We start from the raw sequence: 21,552 nt of genomic DNA on the forward strand, positions 1-21,552 counted from the left end.
ATCCCTTGCATATTGTAGTTCATCACAAAGCCTTTGTAGCTTGATGGCAGTGATTGAAGAACTCTGTCAACGACACAATCATATGGAAGATTAACTCCCAGCTGAGTCAAGTGATTATGGTACCCAGACATTCTGAGTATGTGATCACTAACAGAACTGTTCTCCTCCATCTTGCAGCTATAGAACTTGTTGGAGACTTCATATCTCCCAACTCGGGCATTTGCTTGAAATATTAACTTCAACTCCTGGAACATCTCATATGGTCCATGAGGTTCAAAACGTCTTTGAAGTCCCGATTCTAAGCCATAAAGCATGGCACACTGAACTAACGAGTAGTCTCCAGATCGAGCTTGACAGGCGTTCACAATGTCAGCTTCTGCTCCTGTAGCAGGCCTTGCACCTAGCGGTGCATCAAGGACATAAATGGCGTTTAAACAAATGTGAAGCAGTACAAGAAATAAATCATATGCAAGATGCAAACAACACACTACCAAGTTAAATGTCTCTCATCATTAGTGCCACTGCATATTCACAACATTGCATATTCACAGCTTATGATGTGTGAACTAAGGAGAAGGCATTTCAACAAATTAGAAGCAATGAAAGCTAGACACCATATGAAAGATGCAACGAATATCACTCTACCAAGTTAAAATTGTCTTGTCATAAGTGTCTGATATGTCTCCAACGTATCTATAATTTTTGATTGTTCCATGCTATTATATTACCCCTTTTGGATGTTTATGGGCTTTATTTTACACATTTATATCATTTTTGGGACTAACCTACTAACCGGAGGCCCAGCCCATATTGCTGTTTTTTTTTGCCTATTTCAGTATTTCGAAGAAAAGGAATATCAAACGGAGTCCAAACGGAATGAAACCTTCGGGAGCGTGATTTTTGGAACGAACGTGATCCAGAGGGCTTGGAGTGCAAGTCAAGAAGTAGCCGAGGCCCCCACGAGATAGGAGCCCCCCTGTCTCGTGAGCCCTTCGGGCAGCCACCGACGTACTTCTTCCTCCTATATATACCTACGGACCCCGAAAACATCCAGGAGCACCACGAAACACAATTTCCACCGCCATAACCTTCTGTATCCGCGAGATATCATCTTGGAGCCTTTGCCAGCACTCTGCCGGAGGGGAATCGACCATGGAGGGCTTCTACATCAACATCCTTGCCCCTCTGATGAGTTGTGAGTAGTTTACCATAGACCTACGGGTCCATAGTTATTAGCTAGATGGCTTCTTCTCCCTTTTTGGATCTCAATACAATGTTCTCCCCCTCTCTTGTGGAGATCTATTCGATGTAAACTCTTTTTGCAGTGTGTTTGTCGAGATCCGATGAATTGTGGGTTTATGATCAAGTTTATCTATGAATAATATTTGAATCTTCTCTGAATTCTTTTATGTATGATTGAGTTATCTTTGCAAGTCTCTTCGAATTATCAGTTTGGTTTGGCCTACTAGATTGATCTTTCTTGCCATGGGAGAAGTGCTTAGCTTTGGGTTCAATCTTGCGGTGTCCTTACCCAGTGCCAGAAAGGGTTGCAAGGCACGTATTGTATTGTTGCCATCGAGGATAACAAGATGGGGTTTATATCATATTGCTTGAGTTTATCCCTCTACATCATGTCATGTTGCTTAATGCGTTACTCTGTTCTTATGAACTTAATACTCTAGATGTAGGCAGGAGTCGGTCGATGTGTGGAGTAATAGTAGTAGATGCAGGCATGAGTCGGTCTACTTGTTATGGACGTGATGCCTATATACATGATCATGCCTAGATAATCTCATAACTATGCGCTTTTCTATCAATTGCTCGACAGTAATTTGTTCACCCACCATAATACTTATGCTATCTTGAGAGAAGCCACTAGTGAAACCTATGGCCCCCTTGTCTATCTCTTATCATATTTGCTTTCAATCTACTTTTATTTGCATCTTTACTTTTTGCATCTATCATATAAAATACCAAAAATATATCTATCTTATCTTACTATCTTTATTAGATCTCACTTTCGCAAGTGGCCGTGAAGGGATTGACAACCCCTTTATTGCGTTGGTTGCGAGTTCTCAGTTTGTTTGTGTAGGTGCGTGGGACACTTGAGGAGCCTCCTACTGGATTGATACCTTGGTTCTCAAAAACTGAGGGAAATACTTATGCTACTATTGCTGCATCACCCTCTCCTCTTCGAGGAAAACCAACGCAAGCTCAAGACATAGCAGTGCCATTTCAACAAATTAGAAGTAGTACAAGCTAGAAAAGGCGAGATGTAACCTATATCACACTCCCAAGTCAAACGTGTCTTATGGTAAGTGATTGTTGCAGGTTACACAACAGTAGTAATTTGATGTAAGAACATGGTGTGACAGACAGATATTGTATGTTCTAGAAACAGGAACACGTGTCTTATTCACAAGTATAATGTGTAATGTAAGTAGATGGAATTCAACAAAATTAGAAGCAATACAAGCTAGACATCATACATAACATGCAACCACATATAACAGTGCCAAGTTAGAGGGAGCACCTGTGATGGTGCACTAGGGGAGACGTGCTCATCATCAACATAGCTACGTTGAGTGTCTATGCATGTGTTGTCTTGCAAATCATCTTGGGGGGATGGAGGAGTAGAATCTGTAGAGGCCCTCCGTTTGGAGGGAGCACCTTTATCCACTGCCTTGCTAACTTCCTTCTGCTTTATTGATTTTGAATTGTCAAGTAAAACCGACAAGAAAAAGCAATAAAATTCTCTCTTCAGAACTCATTCGTGCATTATACTGATAATCACTACTTTGATGTAAGGCAAACACATGATACCAGGATGAAATATGTACAAAAAATAGGATGACATGGCATATTCACAACTGTTTGTGTAAACTAAGCAGAAACCATTCCAACAAATAAGAAGCAATGCAAGCTAGACACCACATGAAAGATGCAACCAATATGACTCTGCCAAGTTAAAAGTGTCCCATCATAAATGGCATTTCAACAAACTAGAAGCAACGCATGCTATAAATCATATGAAAGATGCAACTAATATCGCACTGCATATACTAAAGGTGTCTTGTCATATTGATTGATGCGGGATACAAAAAAACAATAGTTTTATGTAAGGACATGCTTAACAGACAGATGTACTATGTACTAAAAACAGGAAGGCATGTCGCATTAACAGGTATAATGTATAAACTAAGCAGAATAGCACATGCAATTTAACCAGATTGGAAGAATTACAATCTAGACACCATATGCAACATGCAACCACATATCATGCTGCCAAGTTAGAGCAAGCACCTGCGATACTAGTCTAGTGGAAATGCGGTAATCAACTACAAAGCTACGTGCACTATCTTCATCTAGCCTTTCTGTTTCTTGAGAATCTTGTCGGGAGGCTGACGCCGCATTCTTTAAATGAGGATCTTTACTCACAGTAGTCCACTTGCCTGACTACCTCATCATAAGTGATTGATGAGGGATACACAAGAACATTAGTTTGATGTAAGAACATGGTTAATAGATAGATGTACTAGTATGTACCAAAAACAGAAAGGCATGTCATATTCAAAGGTATAATGTGTAATCTAAGCAGATGCAATTTAACCAAATTGGAAGCAATACAAGCTAGACATCCGGCTGGAGTGGTGAGCATGATCATCTAGGACCTGAGAGCCTGGTGGGAGGCGGGCTGCTTCACCACCATCCTGGCTTTTTAGTTGGCTTCCAGGTGATGCATGTATGTGCTAGGCTTGTCACTAGCTCGGCCAGTGCCCTGACTAGCTATTTGTCTTCTGGTGCTCACGGGATGGTGGTTCATGTAAAAAAATATCTTTCCTTATCTTAATAAAGACCGACTTCGGCCTTTCGAATACAAGCTAGACACCATATGGAACATGCAACCACAGATGACACCACGAAGTTAAAGAAAGCACCTGGGATGGTGGTTCATTGCGAGCGAGGTCATCAACTCCAGAGCTATGTTTACCATCTCCATCTGCTGACAATGCACCCTTTATAATGGTGAAACGTGTCTGGCCTATCCGTGTACCATGCTGGAGCGACTACTCTCTTTTATTTTTTGCTTCTCTCATGGTAGCAGAGTCTGAAATACCCTTGCATAAAAACACAATAGTGAGAGTAAGAGTGAAGTGTGTGTGCAGAACTAGTGCACTGTAAAAGTAGCAGATAGCAGGTGGCTGAAAAATAAATGACAGGAGACATATGATACCTCTACAACATTGCATGGCAAACAAAATTAGATTCTACTCCGTATGATTTTGTAATATATGAGCACAGGAAATGCAGGTACTCCTCCAGCACACCACCACATGTGGTCATATCAAGATAGCAGTCGACTGGAAATAAATAGGTTAGTCAATTTTTTTATGAACCGTCTGATCTATAAGGAACGGGCAGATGGCCTTCATCTACCTCCCGTCAATCACTGTTGACGATCTTTCTCGAACCGCCAGTGACCACCGGCCCAGACCCCTGCCTCCGTTGCCCCGCCCTCCCCTCGACCTCACACCACCGCCATGCTTGGCAGTGCCCCAGGCAATCCCTTTAATCTCGGCCGACCTCTAGATCGGGCGCTGGCAGCTCTAGGCCCCACACGCCCCTAAGATAAACACCAAGGCGCTGCTTCCCCGGCGTAATAGGTGGACTAGCACCTGTTACGCCGGGGAATGCTTCCGTTAATTGGGAATCAACTGACCAAGAATTGAAATCCAGGGGGCGATGGACCTCTAGCTAAGGTGAAATAGTATATGATGAGAAACCTTGTGCATCGCGAGTTACTAGGAACATCTAGTATCAAGAAGAAGGGGTCAACTAGTGTCTTCTGTGGGATGAATACCGTGCAAGTAGACACGTAAGATTTGCATGAATAAGGGAAGAGGAGTACCATTTCCGGTTGCCAGTGTGGTCTCCTCCATATGTCACAGCGATCTTCTTTTTCCTGGGGGAACCGATGTTTTGGAAGAAGGTGGAGCCTTGGACGAACTCATGGTCAAACTGTTGACTATGTTGTCATGGCCGTATGTTGGCGGAGGGGAAGTAGATCCGAGGAGGCGAAGGACGGCGTAGCAGGAATAACTCCGGTGCGGTGGATGGTGGCGAAGTTGGAGCGGCAGCGGTGAGGCGCAGGACGCCGTGGCTGAAGTGGCTTGGGTACGGACTGCTCGGCCTTGGCTTCAACTACTAGCCATGGAGGGCGTTGCGGTTGAGGTTGCGGCGGACGACGACGTTGGGGTATCGACTCCGGCGTGATGGAGGAGGGCGGCGGTTGATGGGCGGGATGGGGTGGTGGACGGAGGAAGCCGGGGTTTCGTGGCTGGTGGAGAGGTAGTTTTTGCACCCACAGAGTACGAATGGGGAATCGGATGGGTGGGCGGGGGGGGGAGCTAAGGGAGAACCATGTTTCGGTCTGGGACGCGCTTGTTTTTGGCTTTTTTGAACAGATGGGACACGCTTGTTTGAAATTTGGGGAAAGTACAAACTTTTCCCCCCTCTTAAATTTCGGACCTACTGCGGGTTGGGGGTAGGATGGTAATCGCAGGTGTCCCAAATAGTGGGCAGGAGCGATTTCGGCCACGCACATGTGTGCTTAGGCGGCCATTGTGTATGAATGTTTTTTGGAGGCGGTTGCGTGGCGGCTAGATGAAGCTACAAACCTACGCTGATTTAGACCTTTGGACGTCGGGCCGGTAGGTTTCACGGGTCGGAGTTATTAGAAAAGTAATTTCCTTGTACTACCAAACATTGGTCTCATGCGGTTTCACGCGAGTAGAGGCTCTTTTGGCGCTTCGTTCGAAATTTTGAAACAGAAGCATTCACGTTTAGAGTACTCTTGAACTTTGAGGATTGACCTAAATATACAACGTTAAATTTGACCTTGTATGTTTCAAAACCTCATCAAATTATCCGCTGCTTTTTGAAATTTTGACAGTTGAAAATCCTATAACTACGATTATTTTGGAATGGAGGAGCTGAATTTGAATCTATTTTGTACACGACTACATATGCTATTATGTACAAAATCAGAGCAAAGATTGGTGCCCCATAATTTAGGTATGATTTACAAATGCCATGATATCGAATTCAAATAATTGAATGGACTTCATGTTGAATTTGATTTTTTTAAACCACCTTAAGTTGAATTCAAATGTATGCTAGTTCATAGGTAGCTATTTATAATGTTCATTGTGTAACTTTCGTATGTATAATGTGCTTTACATACACAACATGAACTATACTCACGTTTATATTCGATTGCTAAAGCGATGCATTGTCTGGAGTTCAAAATACTAACTATGTGGATCAATTATGTCAAATAATAACATAGACATGCTCAAATTCGATAGAATCTAGATGTTTGATGGATCAATGACCGTTCCTTACGCGAATTGCAAATATCATGATCCCATCCTAATATTTGGATACAATTTATATCTTTAATCAATGTGCACATCAGTCTTTTACGTGCAGTTTCACTGTCCATCGGTGGTCTCTCGCACATGCTCACACTCTCTTTCCCGAGGTGTCTTTCTCGCAGACATGCTCTCGATATAACCCTCCATCCCTCTCATAACCGATTACGATTGTTTTCACTAACCTTTATCACAAGTACTCTTCCTCTCACAAGCATACACACGCACAATCCCCATCGACCCTTTCTATATACATAGACCTGCCTACGTGTCTCTTGTACGCACATTATCTATAGGCCTGTCTCTCATGCATTATCTCACACCTCTCTTCCTAATCGACGAGTATGATTCTGGCAGAGCATTCTGTAGGATGCCCCTTAAAGTAAGGTTGGGTGGATAGTAATATCAGAGATAAGGGGTTACCTTAGTCCGAGAACCTAGGGTTACAAATCCTAGCCGGCTTTGTTAGTGGACACAGAGTCCTTCACAATTAATTCTTCTATCTTTGTCTTGTACGACTAGTCATCCATGGGTCTTCCTAAATGCGTCATGGGCCGACCAATGTGGCGCAAGACGGAACCGAACAAAGGGCCTCACCTCGACAAACCGGACCTCACGCGGTGGCACACCCTCTGTCCCCAGGTCTCGTTATCCTCTCATACCCACACATACCAACACAGCACCACACAAAAAAAAATTCCTGGTGCCTCTATCCCCTCCCCCCTTGCATATACACACTCAAGGGAATCTCTCGCCGTGACATCATATTCGTCTCTCTTCTCTAGACCACTCTCATTTCTCGTGCTATCTCTCCCACGCCCCCCTGCGGGCCCCTCTATCCATGCCTCTCTCGAATACGTAATACACACACATACCTCTCTAGGCCCTACCAAATACATCAACTACATTCACACATGTTACATCACGTATCCCATTGATCTAAAAAGCCCTCTCTTCAGGTTTATTTCGCATACAACATTCCTTTTGAATAAAGTGTGGCCAAAAAATTATTTTAGAATTTCTACATATATACAACATTACAAAGTTATATGGAGGAGTATGAACGTTAATTTGCATTGCATGGTGCCCACAATGATATTTATTCCGCACTGTGAATTTGTATATTTTTATACTATATATAAAGTTAGTCATAATAAAGAGAAACAAAGAGCATCTCTCTATCCATCGCATACCCCCCCCTCTATGCCCCTTTCACGTACGCACACAAACTATCTCCAGGTCCTCTAAAAGTAAGCCCCCAGCACATTCACGCATGTTTCATCTTTCTCTCGCGATATATATAGTGACGATCATTGTATTTGAAGCGAAAGCACGATACATACATTGTACTTCAGAATCCACTCATTATGGTCACCATTTACATTTTGTGGTTATTATACACGGGCTCACCGTACAGCTTTGTATTTGCTCAAGACACGACTAGTTGACCAGTTAAACGCTCCATGTGGCACCTCTAGTGTTGCATCACATTATCTCACTACCATTGGGCCCACCTGTCAGCTTGTATCTACTCTACACTCTTATAAAAAATAGAGTTGGTGATGATGGTGTGCCTGCCATCATACAATATAGGTCGTTCGATTTATATCGGACGGATAGGAAGGAAACTATGGCAATTTTGCAAAAAGGTACCCACACACCTCTCCATATTTGCAAATAAGGCCTTCCCTCATTCATCCTTTTCTCTCACAAGATAAACTAGTCATACAAATGCATCTTGATGTTACGTGCAATGCACGGGCATCTTGCTAGTAAGAATGAAAACAAACGACAAAAAAATATTGGACGGTGGTTCAAAGTCATAACCGCAGGCACAACGGACAAGCTGGCCTTGTATTGGTATGCTGAGCCATCTGTTTTAACACACAGGAGCTGGTATGGTGATTATACACACACGCACGCATGCACACGAACTGCATGCACGCAACACTCTCACAAACACATGCAGCCACGCACGCACGCAACACTAACACGTACACACGCAGTCACGCACGCATGAACACTCACACACATGCATGCATGCACACACCACACGACCAACACACACTCTCACGCTCAACTGATCAACCTACACGTGCATGCGTACGCATCAGGCCCTGATAGACATATACACAACCAGGTGATTCCTGCGCATGGGTTGGAGTCTTGTCGCGCCTGCATAAATTTGTGTTTATCTAACCTTTTTCCTATGCGAACTGACAGGTGGGACCCACAAGGAACGTGGTCAATTTAACTAGTCAACATGGTGCCACACAGACTATTTGGCCGGTCAACAGAGTGTAATCCGATGCTGAACCATGAGCAAGTGACCGTATAATCACCGCAAAACGTATATAGTGACCGTAATCAGCGTATTCTGAAGTTCAGTGACTGTATTACGCTTTTCTCTCTATAGGCCCTCCAAAACTACATCTCTACATGTTCTTGCATGTTACATCTAACAACTATGCAATACAACACTACTACTACACTCTAACACAATAAATCATATGTGTTTTTAGTTTTACTAGATATCATATTGTTACTTAATTATCCAGTTTGCATATTTTAAAATTGCCTTTGGAATGTATGGTCAGTATCATCTACCACGCGGGAAAAATCCCGCCCCTTCCTGTTTAATCGGGTTTGTATTGATGGATCATGCGAACAACAAAACTATAGTACTATACAGTACAAGTGACAGTTCACTGGGCCGCCGTGTCGTGTACTCCTCCGTCGTAAGAGTGGAGCGCTCGCTTTCATAAATGTTCTAGTCCCTTTCGCCGACATGTGGGATATTAAGCTACTGGGTCCATGTGCCATACCGAAATACAGTGCAGAGCAGCCAGGGTGAAGCACCCCAGTAATGGCGTCGGTGTAGTAATGAGCAATGAGGCGTCAAATCACAAAGCAGCACCTTTCCCGCAGTTAGGTTGGAGGGACAAAGTAATAATGCTAACAAAATAAGTTGGAGGGATGAAGCAACCATCATTTCACTCGTTGCTGAATCCACTTCTCCCTCATCTTCTTCAAGTTAACCATGTGTTGCTTATGCCGTTGTTCTGCCTCAAGTGGGACGTGGATCGGCTTGGTAAAGCACTCACACGTGGGACCGCATGTTAGCAAACCGCCAGGACAACGTCCTCTAAAAATAAGAAACCTCCTCCGCCATCCGCGCGGCAAAATCACCTCCTTTTTACTAATCTTGATTCTATAATTTTTTAGATCAATATAATTGAGATTTGTATAGATAGCACACAGGAGCAAAACCAAGTGGTACGGTTAAGGGCATCCACAATGTGTAGCCAAATGTGAAAATAGCTTTTGGCATAGCTGGGAACCATTGTGGACTGATGTCTACTACACAACCTTCTCCTTGTAGATGTTGTTGGGCCTCCAAGTGCAGAGGTTTGTAGGACAGTAGCAAATTTCCCTCAAGCGGATGACCTAAGGTTTATCAATCCGTGGGAGGCGTAGGATGAAGATGGTCTGTCTCAAGCAACCCTGCAACCAAATAACAAAGAGTCTCTTGTGTCCCCAACACACCCAATATAATGGTGAATTGTATAGGTGCACTAGTTCGGCAAAGAGATGGTGATACAAGTGCAATATGGATGGTAGATATAGGTTTTTGTAATCTGAAAACATAAAAACATCAAGGTAGCAAGTGGTAAAAGTGAGCGTAAACGGTATTGGAATGCTAGGAAACAAGGCCTAGGGTTCATACTTTCACTAGTGTAAGTTCTCTCAACAATAATAACATAATTGGATGATATAACTATCCCTCAACATGCAACAAAGAGTCACTCCAAAGTCACTAATAGCGGAGAACAAATGACGCGATTATTGTAGGCTACGAAACCACCTCAAAGTTATTCTTTCTGATCGATCTATTCAAGAGTCCATAGTAAAATAACACAAAGCTATTCTTTCCATTCGATCTATCATAGAGTTCGTACTAGAATAACACCTTAAGACACAAGTCAACCAAAACCCTAATGTCACCTAGATACTCCAATGTCACCTCAAGTATCCGTGGGCATGATTATAAGATATGCATCACACGATCTCAGATTCATCTATTCAAACCAACACAAAGTACTTCAAAGAGTGCCCCAAAGTTTCTACCAGAGAGTCAAGACGAAAACGTGTGCCAACCCCTATGCATAAGTTCACGAGGTCATTGAACCCGCAAGTTGATCACCAAAACATACATCAAGTAGACACGTGAATATCCCATTGTCACCACACATAAGCACATGCAAGACATACATCAAGTGTTCTCAAATCCTTAAAGACTCAATCCGATAAGATAACTTCAAAGGGAAAACTCAATCCATTACAAGAGAGTAGAGCGGGAGAAACATCATAAGATCCAACTATAATAGCAAAGCTCGCGATACATCAAGATTGTGCTGGGTCAAGAACACGAGAGAGAGAGATCAAACACATGGCTACTGGTACCCTCAGCGCCGAGGGTGAACTACTCCCTCCTCGTCATGGAGAGCGCCGGGATGATGAACATGGCCACCGGTGATGGATCCCCTCTCCGGCAGGGTGCCGGAACAGGGCCCCGATTGGTTTTTGGTGGCTACAGAGGCTTGTGGCGGCGGAACTCCTGTTCTATCATGCTCCCCGATGTTTTCAGGGTATATGAGTATATATAGGAGAAAGAAGTCGGTCAGGGGAGCCACGAGGGGCCCACGAGGGTGAGGGGCGCGCCCAGCGGGTAGGGCGTGCCCTGGACCCTCGTGGTCACCTCGTTGCTTCCCTGACGTCTACTCCAAGTCTCCTGGATTGCGTTGTTCCAAAAATAACTCTCCTGAAGGTTCCATTCCGTTTGTACTCCGTTTGATATTCCTTTTCTGCGAAACACTAAAATAGGCAAAAAACAGCAATTTGGACTGGGCCTCCGGTTAATAGGTTAGTCCCAAAAATAATATAAAAGTATATAGTAAAGCCCATTAAACATCCAAAACAGATAATATAATAGCATCGAACAATCAGAAATTATAGATACGTTGGAGGCGTATCAAGCATCCCCAAGCTTAATTACTGCTCGTCCTCGAGTAGGTAAATGATAAAAAAAGAATTTTTGATGTGGAATGCTACCTAACATAATTCTCAATGTAATTCTCTTTATTGTGGCATGATTGTTCAGATCCAAAAGATTCAAGATAAAAGTTTAATATTGACATAAAAATAGTAATACTTCAAGCATACTAACAAAGTAATCATGTATTATCAAAATAACATAGCCAAAGAAAGTTTATCCCTAAAAAATCATATAGTTTGGCCATGCTTCATTTTCATCACACAAAATGCTCCCATCATGCACAACCCTGGTTTTAGCCAAGCAATTGGTTCATACTTTTTAATGTGCTTCAGCCTTTTCAACCCTCACGCAATACATGAGCGTGAGCCATGGATATAGCACTATGGGTGGAGTAGAGTATGATGATAGGGATTGTGTGAGAAAACAAAAAAGGAGAGAGTCTCACATTGACGCGGCTAATCAACGGGCTATGGAGATGCCCATCAATTGATGTCAATATGAGGAGTAGGGATTGCCATGCAACGGATGCACTAGAGCTATAAATGTATGAAAGCTCAAAAATAAAAACTAAGTGGGTGTGCATCCAACTTGCTTGCTCACGAAGACCTAGGGCATTTTGAGGAAGCCCATCATTGGAATATACAAGCCAAGTTCTATAATGAAAAATTCCCACTAGTATATGAAAGTGACAACATAGGAGACTTTCTATCATGAAGATCATGGTGCTACTTTGAAGCACAAGTGTGGAAAAGGGATAGTAACATTGTCCCTTCTCTCTTTTTCTCTCATTTTTTTATTTTTTATTTTTTTGTGGGCTTCTTTGGCCTCTTTTTTTTTATTTGGGCTTCTTTGGCCTCTTTTATTTTTCATAAAGTATGGAGTTTCATCCCGACTTGTGGGGGAATCATAGTCTCCATATCATCCTTTCCTCACATGGGACAATGCTCTAATAATGAAGATCATCACACTTTATTTATTTACAACTCAAGAATTACAACTCGATACTAAGAACAAAATATGACTCTATGTGAATGCCTCCGGCGATGTACCGGGATATGCAATGAATCAAGAGCGACATGTATGAAATAATTATAAAGGTGGCTTTGCCACAAATATGATGTCAACTACATGATCATGCAAAAGCAATAGGACAATGATGGAGCGTGTCATAATAAACGGAACGGTGGAAATTTGCATGACAATATATCTCGGAATGGCTATGGAAATGCCATGATAGGTAGGTATGGTGGTTGTTTTGAGGAAGATATAAGGAGGTTTATGTGTGATAGAGCGTATCGTATCACGGGGTTTGGATGCGCCGGCGAAGTTTGCACCAACTCTCAAGGTAAGAAAGGGCAATGCACGGTACCGTAGAGGCTAGCAATTGCGGAGGGGTAAGAGTGCGTATAATCCATGGACTCACATTAGTCATAAAGAACTCATATACTTGTTGCAAAAGTTTATTAGCCCTCAAAGCAAAGTACTACTATGAATGCTCCTAGGGGAAGGGTTGGTACGAGTTAACCATCGCGCGATCCCGACCTCCACTCATAAGGAAGGCAATCAAAGAACACCCCATGCTTCAAATTTGTCACACAACATTCACCATACGTGCATGCTATGGGACTTGCCAACTTTAACACAAGTATTTCTCAATTTCATAATTACCAAACTAGCATGACTCTAATATCACCATCCTCATGTCTCAAAACAATCATAAAGAATCGAACTTCTCATAGTATTCAATGCACTTTATATGAAAGTTTTTATTATATCCTTCTTGGATGCCCATCATATTAGGACAATATTTATAACCAAAGCAAATTACCATGCTGTTTAATACTCTCAAAATAATATAAGTGAAGCATGAGAGTTCATCTATTTCTTCAAAATAAAACCACCACCATGCTCTAAAAAGATATAAGTGAAACACTAGAGCAAATGACAAACTACTCCGAAAGAAATAAGTGAAGATCAACGAGTAGTCAAATAATTATGCAACTATGTGAAGACTCTCTAACATATAAGAATTTCAGATCTTGGGATATTATTCAAACAGCAAGCAAAAAAATGACATTTCAAGGATAGCACACGTCATGTGAAGAAGTAAAAACTTAGGTTCAACCGATACTAACCGATAATTGTTGAAGAAGAAAGGTGGGATGCCTACCGGGGCATCCCCAAGCTTGGATGCTTGAGACTTCTTGAAATATTGTCTTGGGGTGCCTTGGGAATCCCCAAGCTTGAGCTTTTGTGTCTCCTTAATTCCTTTTATATCTTGGTTTCCTAAATCTCGAAAGCTTCATCCACATCAAACTCAACAAGAACTCGTGAGATAAGTTACTATAAACCAATGCAAAAGCCTTGTCATTTTCTACTGTAACAAATCACAAAAATTATTATTCAACATTGCATACTAAATGTCTCTGCATATTTAATACTCCTATCCTCAAATAGAATCATTAAACAAGCAAACATATGCAAACAACGCAAACATAACAGAAATCTGCCAAAACAGTAGAGTCTGTAAAGAATGCAAGATTCATCATAATTCCCTAACTCCAAAAATTATGACAGTCTACCACACTGTAGAAGATTTATCAGATCTCAATATGCAAAAAGTTTCAACATTTTATCATTTTATGACTTTTCTAGGGAATTTTTGCAACAGCGGTAAACTTTCTGTTTTGAAACAGCAACATGTATACTTGCAAAATAAGCATGGTAAAGGCTATCCTTGACATTTTTATTGAAAATATAGATGCAAAACATTATTATAAATAACAGAAATCAAATACTAACAAAATAAAATAAAATGACGCTCCAAGCAAAACACATATCATGTGGTGAATAAAATATAGCTCCAAGTAAAGTTACCGATGAACGAAGACGAAAGAGGGGATGCCTTCCGGGGCATCCCCAAGCTTAAGGTCTTGGTTTTCCTTGAATATTACCTTGGGGTGCCTTGGGAATCTCCAATCTTAGGCTCTTGCCACTCCTTATTCCATAGTCCATCGAATCTTTACCCAAAACTTGAAAACTTCACAACACAAAACTCAACAGAAAACTCGTAAGCTCCGTTAGTATAAGAAAATAAAACCACCACTTAGGTACTGTTGTGAACTCATTCTAAATTCATATTGGTGTAATATCTACTGTATTACAACTTCTATATGGTTCATACCCTCCTATACTACTCATAGATTCATCAAAATAAGCAAACAACACATAGAAAACAGAATCTGTCAAAAACAGAACAGTCTGTAGTAATCTGTAATTCTCGAATACTTCTGTAACTCAAAAAATTCTACCAAATTAGGAAAACATGAGAAATTTGTGTACCAATCCATATAAAAATAATCAGATCAAAAGCACGTTTCTGTGAATTATCAAAGCTAATTTACTGGGTGCAAAAGTTTCTGATTTTCAGCAGGATCAACACAACTATCATTGTAAGCTATCCTAAAGGTCCTACTTGGCACTTTATTGAAACAAAAGCTATAAAACATGATTACCACAGTAGCATAATCATGTGAACACACAAAAACAGTAAAAGTAAATATTGGGTTGTCCCCCAACAAGCACTTTTCATTAATGCCTTTTAGCTAGGCATGATGATTTCAATGATGCTCGTATAAAAGATAAGAATTGAAACATAACGGGAGCATCATGAAGCATATGACTAACACATTTAAGCCTAACGCACTTCCTATGCATTGGGATTTTGTGAGCAAACAATTTATGGGAACAATAATCAACTAGCATAGGAAGGCTAAACAAGCATAACTTCAAAACTTGAAGCACATAGAGAGGAAACTTGATATTATTGCAATTCCTAGAAGCATTATATTCCTCCCTCATAATAATTTTCAGTAGCATCATGAATGAATTCAACAATATAACCATCACATAAAGCATTCTTTTCATGATCTACAAGCATAGAAAATTTACTACTCTCCACATAAGCAAATTTCTTCTCATGAATAGTAGTGGGAGCAAACTCAACAAAATAACTATCATGTGAAGCATAATCCAATTGAAAATTAAAATCAAGATGACAAGTTTCATGGTTATCTTTATTCTTTATAGCATACATGTCATCACAATAATCATCATAAATGGGAGGCATGCTTTCATCATAATAAATTTGCTCATTAAAACTTGGGGGACAAAAAAATCATCTTTATCAAACATAGCATCCCCAAGCTTGTGGTTTTGCATATCATTAGCATCATGGGTATTCAAAGAATTCATACTAACAACATTCCAATTATGCTCATCATTCAAAGATTTAGTGCCAAACATTTTATAGACTTCTTCTTCTAGCACTTGAGCACAATTTTCCTTTCCATCATTCTCACGAAAGATATTAAAAAGATGAAGCGTATGAGGCAAACTCAATTCCATTTTTTTGTAATTTTATTTTATAGACTAAATTAGTGATAAAACAAGAAACAAAAATATTTGATTGCAAGATCTAAAGATATACCTTCAAGCATTAACCTCCTCGACAATGGCGCCAGAAAAGAGCTTGATGTCTACTACGCAACCTTTTCCTTGTAGACGTTGTTGGGCCTCCAAGTGCAGAGGTTTGTAGGACAGTAGCAAATTTCCCTAAAGTGGATGACCTAAGGTTTATCAATCCATGGGAGGCATAGGATGAAGATTGTATCTCTCAAGCAACCCTGCAACCAAATAACAAAGAGTCTCTTGTGTCCCCAACACACCCAATACAATGGTGAATTGTATAGGTGCAGTAGTTCAGCGAAGAGATGGTGATACAAGTGCAATATGTATGGTAGATATAGGTTTTTGTAATCTGAAAATGTAAAAACAGCAAGGTAGCAAGTGGTAAAAGTGAGCATAAACGGTATTGCAATGCTACGAAACAAGGCCTAGGTTCATACTTTCACTAGTGCAAGTTCTCTCAACAATAATAACATAATTGGATCATATAACTATCCCTCAACATGCAACAAAGATTCACTCCAAAGTCACTAATAGTGGAGAACAAACAAAGAGATTATCGTAGGGTACGAAACCACCTCAAAGTTATTCTTTCTGATCGATCTATTCAAGAGTCCGTAGTAAAATAACACGAAGCTATTCTTTCCGTTCGATCTATCATAGAGTTCGTACTAGAACAACACCTTAAGACACAAATCAATCAAAACCCTAATGTCACCTAGATACTCCAATGTCACCTCAAGTATCCGTGGGCATGATTATACGATATGCATCACACAATCTCAGATTCATCTATTCAAACCAACATAAAGTACTTCAAAGAGTACCCCATAGTTTCTACCGGAGAGTCAAGACGAAAACGTGTGCCAACCCCTATGCATAAGTTCACGAGGTCACGGAACCCGCAAGTTGATCACCAAAACATACATCAAGTAGATTACATGAATATCCCATTGTCACCACACATAAGCACATGCAAGACATACATCAACTGTTCTCAAATCCTTAAAGACACAATCTGATAAGATAAATTCAAAGGGAAAACTCAATCCATTACAAGAGAGTAGAGAGGGAGAAACAACATAAGATCCAACTATAATAGCAAAGCTCGCGATACATCAAGATCGTGCCGAGTCAAGAACACGAGAGAGAGAGATCAAACACATAGCTACTGGTACATACCCTCAGCCCCGAGGGTGAACTACTCCCTCCTCGTCATGGAGAGCGCCGGGATGATGAAGATGGCCACCGGTGATGGATCCCCCCTCCGGCAGGGTGCCGGAACACGGTCCTGATTGGTTTTTGGTGGCTACAGAGGCTTGCGGCGGCGGAACTCCCGATCTATCGTGTTCCCCGATGTTTTAAGGTTATATGAGTATATATAGGCGAAAGAAGTCGGTCAGGGGAGCCACGAGGGGCCCACGAGGGTGGTGGCGTGCCCAGGGGGGTAGGGCGCTCCCTGGACCCTCGTGGCCACCTCGTTGCTTCCCTGATGTCTACTCCAAGTCTCCTGGATTGCGTTTGTTCCAAAAATAACTCTCCCGAAGATTTCATTCTGTTTGAACTCCATTTGATATTCCTTTTCTGCGAAACACTGAAATAGGCAAAAAAACAACAATTTGGACTGGGCCTCTAGTTAATAGGTTAGTCCCAAAAATAATATAAAAGTATATAGAAAAGCCCATTAAACATCCAAAACAGATAATATAATAGCATGGAACAATCAAAAATTATAGATATGTTGGAGACGTATCATGGACGGTGCTGCCAAAGCCAAAAAGATGGAACCGAAGCTCCCTGGTTAATTGATTGAAGGAATAGAAAAATGCAACGTCTCTCCTCTTTCTCCCGTGCTTGGACGCCTGTACAGTATAGAGCACAGAGTATACTCCCCTGTCCCTTCTATCACAAATCACAAAGCAGTGAGGTGTCGAATCACAAATCACGGACGAAGCAACCATCATTTCACTCTTTGCTGACTCCGCTTCTCCATCGTCTTCTTCGAGAAACCACCACACCGCACTAAGCTGGACGGACGACACTATTGTGTACTAGTAGTACTAGTACATTTACGCATCCTTTGGTTCAACGGACTTGCTGGACGCAAATAAGGCAACTATCTCGGCTTGCAGGCGGCACTTGCGAACGACATACCATGGTCTCCCTCAATGGTGTCCTCCGTCGAACGCACTTCGCCAAACCACAACGTTCGAGATATCGTCGATGTCACCGCAATGGGGAAGGAAGTCAAATATAGTTACTACCTCCATTTTTTTTGTACACAAGGCCAGTATATCAAAATTACAATTTGCAAAAGGCCACTAACACCAATTGAGGCAAAATTGATGGGGTTTGCCTCGTACTAGCAACCAAGGACATTAATATACCCTTGCATGCATGCGGAAGTGAGAAGGTTGGTTTGCATGGTGCTGCATTAATCAAGCAATGAGGAGTGAGATGGTTAGCTCTTTGGGCTTTGGAAAAAAATATGCATTAATTGACACATCAAATGAGGATTGTATCGATTAATCCCACGAAGGAAAACCCCGCCTTTCTTTTTTAACACTAGTACTCCTGAGTACATACTCCCTCTGTTCTAAAATAGATGACCCAACTTTGTACTAACTTTGTACTAAAGTTAGTACAAAATTGGGTCATCTATTTTGGAACGGAGGGAGTACATACTTATCCTGTTTGGGTCTAGGCCTTGCATTGCCATACTTCGCCACACATTTTTGCCAAGCTTGCCTAAAGTTTCAAAATAAAAAGGAGGTGCACTTGCGCACGGCTGTCGCGGTCGCACCACACCCTCACACGGCCGCTCCTGCACGCCGCGGTCGCACCGCACCCTCACACACTCGCTCTTGCACGCGGCAAACCCAACCAAGCGAATGCACCCTCACTGACACGTGCTACCGCATGTGAACAAACCAAACTCAGCCATCCTACCGCTGACACATAATTTTCGTTCATACAGTATGTTTATCCAACCGCATGTTGCGGAGGATCCGTATGGCCCTTGCGGTGGTCTGTTGGGGAAGAAGGAGAGGTGAGGAAGAAGGGTTAGGAGAGATAGGATATTCATCCAACCGCCTGAAATGGTAGACTGACCCAAACGATGAAAGTTTGGCGACTTGCATAACAATATATGTTTTTTACACAGCAAAAGATCCCTAAAAACAACAACATAAAGAAAAACTATCACTGCTCGCGAAATGAGATGACCTTGTCGTCTTTGGCTGCCGGCACGAACCAGTCGTAGCTGCCGACGTGTGTCTCCACACCGTGGTTGTCCTCGTCCTCCAGATACTCGTTCATGCAGAGCGTGCGGGCGCTCTGCACGGACGAGAGCACTGCCTGGTTCAAGTCGAGGGCGTCCGGTTCCGCCTATAGGAGGGCCTCGATGGTAGCGGCATCCGTGTGCTCCGCGTCGAGTTGAGCCTCCGCCGCTCGGTTCAAGTCCAGACGTCCGGTTCCGCCTGCAGGAGGGCTTGATGGCAGCGGCATCCCCGCGCTCCACGTCGAGTTGAGCCTCCATCACCCGGTTCAAGTCCAGGACGTCTGGTTCCGCGTGCAGAAGGGCCTCGATGGCATCGGCATCCATGCGCTCCGCCTCAAGTTGAGCCTCTGGCGCCCAGTTCACATCCACGACATCCGGTTCCACCTGCAGGAGAGTCTCGATGGCAGTGGCATGCATGCGCTCCGCGTCGAGTTGAGCCTCTGCCTCCCGGTCCTCCTTTAGTATCGCCAGGTTGAACCGCTGGTTCGCCTGCACAATGGGGGACCCGGACGCCGGCACGAAGTTGACGTCCATCGTCTCATATCCATTGGGGGCCTTCTGTGCCATGACCTCCACCATGAACATTGGATCGGCTTCCTCCTCCTCGTAGCTTGGCTCCAGAGAACTCGGGGATTGGCCCGCCGCAAAGCGAGCTTGGGAACGAAGGTCTGTGGCGCCGACCGCCGCTGCGATTTCTGCGTGGCGCTCCGGCGTCAACATATTTTAGTACGTGATCTTGCGATGCACCATGGCTTTCCGGCGAACTAGGGGATGCTTAATGCGGGCTAGGGGATCGAAAGGTGGGGGAATGGGCTGGAGAGCAGGTGTGGTTTTAGGGTAGTGGCTAGCATAGGCCGAGCAACGAAGGTTCTGGTGTGAATAGTGGTTCCGGTGACGACCGGTCAATCGGTTTTGACTGTACATCACTCTTGTCGCGTTCGCGTTACACCCCGGCACGCTGGACCCTCCACGTCGCTCACTAAATGGAACACGCTTCGTCTTGCGTTTTCGTCGCTTGTGGGACCACAGTTGAGAGCAAACCGATGTCCCTCCCCCGCCCACGTCATTTATACTACCACTCCCTCCATTTTATGCGGAGTAAATAAAAACAGAGGGAGTATACTATTGATGAGGATCCCCTGACGTGGCCGAACCCATTGAGTAACTGACATGCGGGGCCTAACAAGCATGGGGTTCGCCAGTAAGTGACTGAAAGGGAGGGTAAGGCAGGGATACCTACGTCAGAGAATCCACTTCCACTACTACTCTCTCCTTCCATTTACTATGAAGGGCCTAATGTGTTTTTCAAGGCTAACTTTGACCAAATGTTAGAGTAATAATATATGACATGCAACTTACATAAAGCATACGGTCAAATTCGTATGTGAAAGGAGCTTCTAATGATATAATTTTCACATTATACATCTCATGTACTATTAATCTTGTCAATAGTCAAAGGCAGTTTTGAAAAACGCATTAGAGCATGGTTAATAATATAGCCAGCCAATGGCTATAAGGAACTGCCATGTCATCTATAGCCATCACCTATATGCACTCATACAGTAGTGTGGGCTATAAGGTTGGCTATTTCCCGCAAAAATATATATAAGGTTGGCTATTGTATTAGTACTTTTTTTCCATCTCGTCTCTATCTCTTTCTTCATATTTATTGTATTTAACTAGGAATGCATATATAGCTAGGCTCTTGCATGAGAGCTCACTCCCCTTACTTTTTCACATCTCTCTCCTCCACATAGAGCCTATATAAATGGAAGGAGGGAGTACTATGAGCACCGCATACTCTAGTATAGATGTTGTCAGTACTCCACTAGTACTATTGGACAGGGAGCTTAAAAAAAGTTACTATTGGACTGGCTATACGTGGCAAAATCCTAGTAGGAAGAGCATGCGCGAGAACAAGCACATTCACGTGGTTGAAAACAAATTGGTAACCATCTCTGTGTGAATACAAATCTAGGAGTACGTACGAATCTAACAATATTGATTGGGCGTTGTTGAATGTTGATACTTTTTTCTGTAAGTTTGATCAAAGTAGAGATACTTTGACTACACATAAAACTTATATGTAAACTAGAAAGTATCGGAGGGAGTATATTGTAAGTTCAAAAGAGAAACGAACATTGAATACCCTTTATATATGATTTGCGGATGCTATGATCACCAGTTCAAAATTTTGAATCCGCCTTAGGTATCACACATGCCCCCACTCGTTCTCTTTCGATTTCATCTCGGGGTCCGGAGATTGATTGAAAGAGGACTAGGGTGGGTACAATACATTCGTTTCGCTTATGAAT

The sequence above is a fragment of the Triticum dicoccoides genome, chromosome 3B, assembly GCF_002162155.2.
Source record: "Triticum dicoccoides isolate Atlit2015 ecotype Zavitan chromosome 3B, WEW_v2.0, whole genome shotgun sequence".
Classification (NCBI taxonomy): domain Eukaryota; kingdom Viridiplantae; phylum Streptophyta; class Magnoliopsida; order Poales; family Poaceae; genus Triticum; species Triticum dicoccoides.